This window comes from Belonocnema kinseyi, chromosome 5, assembly GCF_010883055.1.
Source record: "Belonocnema kinseyi isolate 2016_QV_RU_SX_M_011 chromosome 5, B_treatae_v1, whole genome shotgun sequence".
NCBI classification, from domain to species: domain Eukaryota; kingdom Metazoa; phylum Arthropoda; class Insecta; order Hymenoptera; family Cynipidae; genus Belonocnema; species Belonocnema kinseyi.
In genome coordinates, this window is record NC_046661.1 from 45293620 (window position 1) to 45300975 (window position 7356).

Genomic DNA, 7356 nt, shown 5'->3' on the forward strand with positions numbered 1-7356 from the left:
GAGGGAGCTCTTCTTAATATTTTGACACCAAAATCATGTCGATACACCTTACCGACTGCGAGTAAAGCCACCCACGCTTTAACTTGACAGACTGTATAGAGATAGCGAGGTTGGCAACGGACGCCGCTTTGGAACGACAATCGGATAAACAATGGCAGATTGGTCGGTTCAACTCTGGATACAGCAGACGGGTTGCCACAAGTCACATTGATGCACCCGACGGCCGGTCAAACCTTGGCCCAAATAAGGGCCGGCCGTCGGATATACTCTGGTTCATTATTTATTGTACATTTGCCCGTAAAATTGGTTGAGCATAACCTACTTTATTTCGATAAATCTGCTTTCGGCCAGTTGATCCGCATGTATTATTGGGAGGTCGAATTGGTGCGTTACTTGTAGAAGTTGATAAATATTGAAAATAAAACATTCAAAATTCTAAACCAAAAATAGAAACGTTTGAGAGTAAATAATTTTAAATTAGATGTCTTTTAAATTATGAATTTTAATTCAAAATCTAGCAAAAATGAAAAAACTTTTTTAGTTTGTGACAAAATATTATAATTAAAATTTTTTTTAATGAAACATTCAAAATCAAGAATTGAATACTTCTACGTGTTCAAAATGTAACTCTTTTACTATATAATAAAGTCAACTTTGAATTTTGCAAAATTAAAAAATTTCCAAATTAATCTATAAAGAAAATAAAGCATTTTGCGTAAAAAAAAGTACGCGAAAACGATGCATTTAAAATTAAATTATTTTAAATTTTTTATCTGATAAAATTTTTTGATTGAATAACATATACAATTTGAAATTAGAATTCTAGTAATTTTTTTTATATATTCTAAATCAGGCATTCCATTTTTTTATCAATAAATAAATGTAACGAACAAAATAGCCATTTTTTATATGATGAAATCCTCCAAGTTTCAAAGAGTAACAATAGTTAAAGGTTCTCCAATATTACATAATAAACAAGAAAATTTATTGTAAACAAATTATTTGTCAAAGCATTTTATCTACGATTTTCCATAAGATTACGTCTTTTTAAGTTACATTGCAAGAAATTTGGATACAAACAATAGAATGATGAAGAAATTTATTCGTGAGATTATTATTGTTAATATTATTAATAAATTTCATATAATTGATCAGCTAAGTATGACTTTAAATGAAATTATCATTACGTTCCCAATTAAAAAGACTAGCATAAAAAATTACCCTCGACTGATGCCTGAATAATGCATTTTTTAAATTCATTTTAAAAAATCATAAAATTGATCAAGTAATCATGAATCTTGCTGAATTTATCAACAAGATTATAATAAAACGTATAAAGGCGAAAAAATAAATTTTTCCGTTGAAAAATGCCCCAATAATGTTTTTTGTTTAATAAATTTGTTTAAAAAATTATAAAATTGATCAGAAATTATAAATTTTGCTCAAATTATCCTAAAGTTCATTATTCAAAATGTTGACATCGAAAAAACAAATTTTTATGTCGACAAATAACTGATTAATGCATTTTTTCATTAAATTTGCTAAAAAATCATTCAATTTATCAAATAATTATGAATGTTGCTTAAATTTTTATAAAGTTCCAAATTTAAAGGACTGGCATTGAAAAAAGACGAATTTGTCTGCCGACAAATGCCCGAAAAGTGCACTTGTTTTTTAAGAGTTTTTGAACCAAACTTCAAGTGCTTCGATAGCAAAGTGATAGTTTAGGTAGGGTTCAAATGTTTGGTGAGTGATATTTTTCAAAGCGTTTAAGCGTGTGATTATGTGCGTAGGCAACCGTTTGTTCGATTAAATTAAATTGTTTAAATTTTTCAATTGTATCATTTTTTAAAATTAATTGTTGTCAAAGTTTGGGCCAACTTTATCTTAATAGATGACTCATATATGGGACCAAATGTCGGGCCGAATTGTAAAAGCCAAAGGCGGTTAACCGTTCTCATTTAACTTGTTGAACCGACCAGTGGCGCACAAAGTTGGACCAACCGACCGTTCGACAGTTGGCCTGACCGTATGGCGACGGTCAATTCGCACCTGGGCAGTATATACCAATTAAAAGTTGTAAGTTGTCAAAAATAGTAACTATTGTTAATGCACCGAGAAATAAAAAAAATTAATCTCTGCAAAGGTGAAACTGTAAAACTGTGCGCCGCACAGTGGTTTTGAGTAAAAATAACGAGGGTTCAAAAGAACGTAATTTGTAGAAAGCAAGTCTCGAATGATTTGGATCTTGTTTTTTTTTTTTTTAATTAAGCATTGAGTTTGCAGGAAATTTAGGTGGCCCGATGTTTTAAGTTTTTTATGTTAAAACATTTATGTGAATGCAAAAAATCCATTACTTATTTTTTTATTTCATGAAAATCTTTTGCTGATAAAGTTAATTGTTATAAATGAATTAAATTTACAAACAATGTACATTACAAAGTTTTCGTTTCGACAGTACATTTTTGTGTTTGAATTTCTTGCTTTCATTGACAAAATGATACTCAATCAGGAAAATGTCTGTTTCGGTATTTTTTATTAATTTTATATACAGATTATACTCGTATAAATAAATGCCAAGTGCGGATATTTAAAGGTGCCAAAAAATCCTTTTTTCTTTTAATTTTCCTTAAATTATGTCTTCAGTGACACACAGTGATAAAATTAGTCTTCCGATACTTTTAAATAATTTTCCAACAAATTCTATGAACAAACGCCTAGTGTTGACGTTTGAAGATAGGTATTATTCGCCTTACCTTTTAATTTTCCTTGAGATATATGGTCAGTATTGTTTCGCAATGTTAATTTTATAAGTGAATTCAGTAGACATATGCTCATAAAAAATAAGATTATTTATAGAACTTATTAAAAAATTATTTTAAAACATGCATGGGATAAAAAATTTTCATCCTTAAACATCTCTGAAGGCATTATTTAAGGAAAATTAAGAAAAATACGATTTCCTCTCTCGTGAAAGGTCTAAACTGGGCATTTGTTTATTGAATTAATAAAAAATAACGAATGAAAAATTCTCACGTTCCAGTATCATTTTGTCAATAAAAGCATGGAGGGTGCCCAAAAAGTCTGGAAATGCCTAAATAACTGTCCAGATAAAATATTACTCAAATGGGTCGAGCTCATTCTTGGAGTAAATTTCAGTGAGAAATCAAATGGTGACCTTGAATTTCACCTTGAGCATCAAGGTCACCTGGGTGGTCAAAAATTGGTCATCAAAATGGAAACCGCTCTTTTTGACCTTCAGAATTTCTACAAAGTCACATATGCAAAAATCTATTTTAATAATTAAAAATTCATAATGTACTGTTTTTTTAATTTACTTTATTTAACACAATTAACTTGACTGTAGAATAATTTTTTCGCATTTAAACACCCGTGCATACTAAATATGTTATTATGTACCTGTATTATTTTTCCCTGTTCCTAATAAGAGTCTGTATATTGCTCCTTAATGTAACACCTCAGTCTATCTTAAGAGACCCCTCATCGCTGAGATTCTAATTTTCCTAATCGCATCCTTTGAAGATTCTTTACTCAACTAAACCATTATACCAGGTTTTCAACTAAAAAAAGGTCATTTTCAAACAAAAAATCGAAAAGTTAATGGTGAGTGAATGGCGAATCTTCAATAAAAAATACCTTTCAACCAAATATGATCAAATTTTAACAGAAAAAGATGCGTTTTCAACCAAAAATGGAATATTTGTATTTTCATTTAAGAAAATTAATTTTCAATGCAAAAAATTAATTTTCTACTAAAATGATGAATCTTCAACCAAAAAGATTAATTTTGTACCAAGAAAGTCGAATTTTCAACTAAAAATAAGGTAAATTTTTTATTTTAAACCAAAGGTGAAATAGTAAATTTCTTTAGTGAAAAAATTAATTTTCAACCGATAATGACGAATTTTCAACGAAGCAGTTAAATTTTAAACTTAAAAATAAAATTAGAAAAAAAATTCTGCTAAATCTTCAAAAAAACGCATTATTAACCCAATAGATGATTTATCAACGAAAAAGATGAATTTAAACTAAAATTATAAATTTTGTCTACAAAAAATAAATTTGTAACAAATTGGTTGAACTTCTAACAAAAAAGATCAACTTTTACAAGAAAATACAAATCTCTAACAAAATGTATGAATTTTCAACCAGAAAGATACATTTTCTAACAACAACAAAAAAACAAAAAACAGTTTCAATGAAAATTATAAATCTTTACCTTGAAAACTGAATTTTTAACCAAATAGTTGAATTTCCAACCAAGAAGATTATTTTTCTATCTAAAAGACGAAGTTTCAACAAAATAAATAAATTTTTAGTCTCATAAATAAATTTTTAATGTATATAATTAATCTTTCACCGTACAAAATGAATTTTCCACCATAATTTTGAATTTTCAAGTATAAAGTTGAATCTTTCGATACGACCATTAATTTTTACAAAAAAATTAACTTTTAAACAAATACATACATTTTTATTCCGATGGTTAACTTTTTATCTGAAAAAGATCACTTTTAAACCCAAACCTATATAGAATAAGAAGATTAATTTTCTACACAATACATGAATTTTTAAACAAATAGTTGAATTTTCAACTAAAAAAGGATCCACTTTTAACCAAAAATGGAACATGCTAATTTTTAGTTATGGAAACTAGTTTCAACCATCAAACAAAGAATTTTTAACGAAATAGTTGAATTTTCAACCAAAGAAGTATATTTTAATCAAGAATATTAATGTTTCACCAAAAAAATTAATCAATTTTCAACCGAAGAAATAAATTTTTAATAAACATGATGAATCTTTCACCCATAGAAATGAATTTTCAACTACGAACCTTAACCTTGCACCAAAAAAATTAGTTTTCAACAAAATATTGTAACCAAGAAGATTAACCTTCTACCAAAAAACACTAATTGTAACCAAATACATAAATGATAAAAAATATATATTTCGAGTTCCAGTCGTCTACAAAACTATGAATTTTTGCCCACGTTTCTTGAAAACTTCCAATTAAAAAAATTACTTTAACCCCAAAAACCAATTTTAAATAAAATAGTTAAATTTTCAACGAACAATATTAATTTTCTTCTAAAACCGACGAATTTTAATCAAAATACCTGAATTTTCAACTAACAAAACTAAATTTTAAGCAGAAAATGGAGTTTCTTTTTCTCTCGATATTTATATTTTTGTATATTTCATAAAGTGTTGATATGTTTATATTTCATGTTATAGTCTTCCTCATTATATTCTTCATAATAGTAAATTTATTGTAAAATTTGGTTTGGAAGCGGCGCACTTTTCATCACTTCTGATTCCGGTTTAATCGTAACCCATCAAAACAGTGTGGAGTTTTGACACAATTCTACCTACAGGATCTCTATTCGCATCGAAAATGCGCTTGACGAATAAGCTCTATCTACAAAGAGACAGTTTCACTCTCAAATGTTTTTTCTCTCTCTACCACAAATTTTCGTACAAAATGGCTGGTCGCATATTATCCCTCTGATGGCGCACATTTTCTGGCATCCCGTTCATGGCGCACCTGGGTATTGCCTTAAAATTGTGTGAAATTAAAAAAATCTGAGTGATTCATAAACTGTACATTACCAACTGTAAGGACGTGTTATCAGTTTTTTATTATAAAAAAAGTATACTTATTTTTCAAATCTGAAGATTGTGAATATATGCCCATAAAGCTCTTTAAATGCTTATAACTCGAATAGATACTGACTTTTTGAGTAGAGTCACATTCCTCAAAATTAGGCCCTATTTTTCACATAATTTATCTACTCCTGCCCCCACACCCCTCTTCTTATATTCTTCAGAACCAGGGGCGCCATCAGAGGGTTAAGATTTGTTTATTCGTTTACTTCGAAAAAACATGAAAATCGCCCGAAAGTGCCTTCTTTCAAATATGCAATTATTATTGCAATAATTATTTAATAAGTTTCAAACTTTCAGAAAATGTATCCCTTGGCAGCCTTAAGAAATGTGCCAAACTTCAGCTCAAATTAATCAGTTTTCATAACAACTTATTTGTTATTAAAAAATGGAGTATTTTTTAAGGGAATTTCTACAGATTTGACCGAAAGTATCTCAACAAAAAGTGGGTTATCATCCTCTACGACTGCGGGAGCTGTGCTATCAAGTACACTTAGCAGCAAAACGATTTTTAATTCTTAAATCGCACATAAATGGATACAAAAAGAGGGTATGTTTTTTGCCATGCACAAATAGAATAACTTTGTCAATTTTCACTCGCTGGAATTGGGATACAATTCATTCGATTAGTGCTTTGTTCCACACATTTAAAAAAATGTAGTTGCAGAGAGGCAATGCATTATTATTTTGTTTTTTATTATGCTGACTCATTACGGCAGAAGGATCGACGTGGTATGTGGCTGCGGAGTGGTAGAAACCGGCCGCTCGTGCCAGAATTTAATTCAAGTGTTCAAATTTAAAAAAATACGTGTATACCCTGATACGCCTCAAATAGGTCAGGATCCCCAGAAGTATTAACCACTTCAAATAGATACGATATATACTTCAAATAGATACTTGTATAAGTATATGTATATTTAAGAAGAACAGGTTACACGGTTACAATGTGACTTAGACAAGCGGGTGATGAGAAGTCCCCGAGCTGATCCGAAGGTGAGGTTATTATAGGATTGTATCGATTAGCCCTTCCAGAACCTTCTACTAGTCATACAAGCTACAAGAAATACATGCGCAGGTGCGTGCTGAAGGCGGGTGCACATTGTATTGATTATTATTGACTTGGACTACAATTGTTATATAGAGAGTACAAAAAAAAAATTATTTTAAACAATTAATTTTTATCACAGACTTAAGATGGTTACTGCCCAACATGTCGAAGGAATTTTTAGTTAGGATTGGTTTTTTATTTTGATTATTTAACACGGGGCTGTCCCGGTATATATCCTCAATCACGGACGCATTTTTATAATGCAATCAAGTGATCTGATGAGAGCAGTGTGCCCCGACATATTGGACAAAGCCTGGTTTTTACCCCATAATTGACGGATTGGGTTGCAGTCAAGTAAGCGATAGGGGGACCCAGGGCCGAATTTACGCATGGGCATTTATGGGCAACTGCCCAGGGCGGCAAATTTTTGGAAGGAGTGGGGGGGCGGAAAATTGTGGGAAAAATATTGGTAATTTCTTGGTAATTTAAAATTTTGTTGCAACTATGTCATTCTAATGTCAGAACAGCAAAAGCTAAATCAATTATGCATTTTTTTTAATTTAGACTGCTTACCTGATAGTACAATTTTACAGTATGATCCATTCAAAAAATGTTGTCAG

General features: G+C 30.0%; 1 protein-coding gene across 1 annotated transcript in view; it reads left to right on the top strand.

Annotated features, from left to right (window-relative positions):
• The window catches only part of LOC117173630, a 13282-nt gene that overhangs the window by 3622 nt on the left and 2304 nt on the right, over positions 1 to 7356 (top strand). The window lies entirely within an intron of this gene.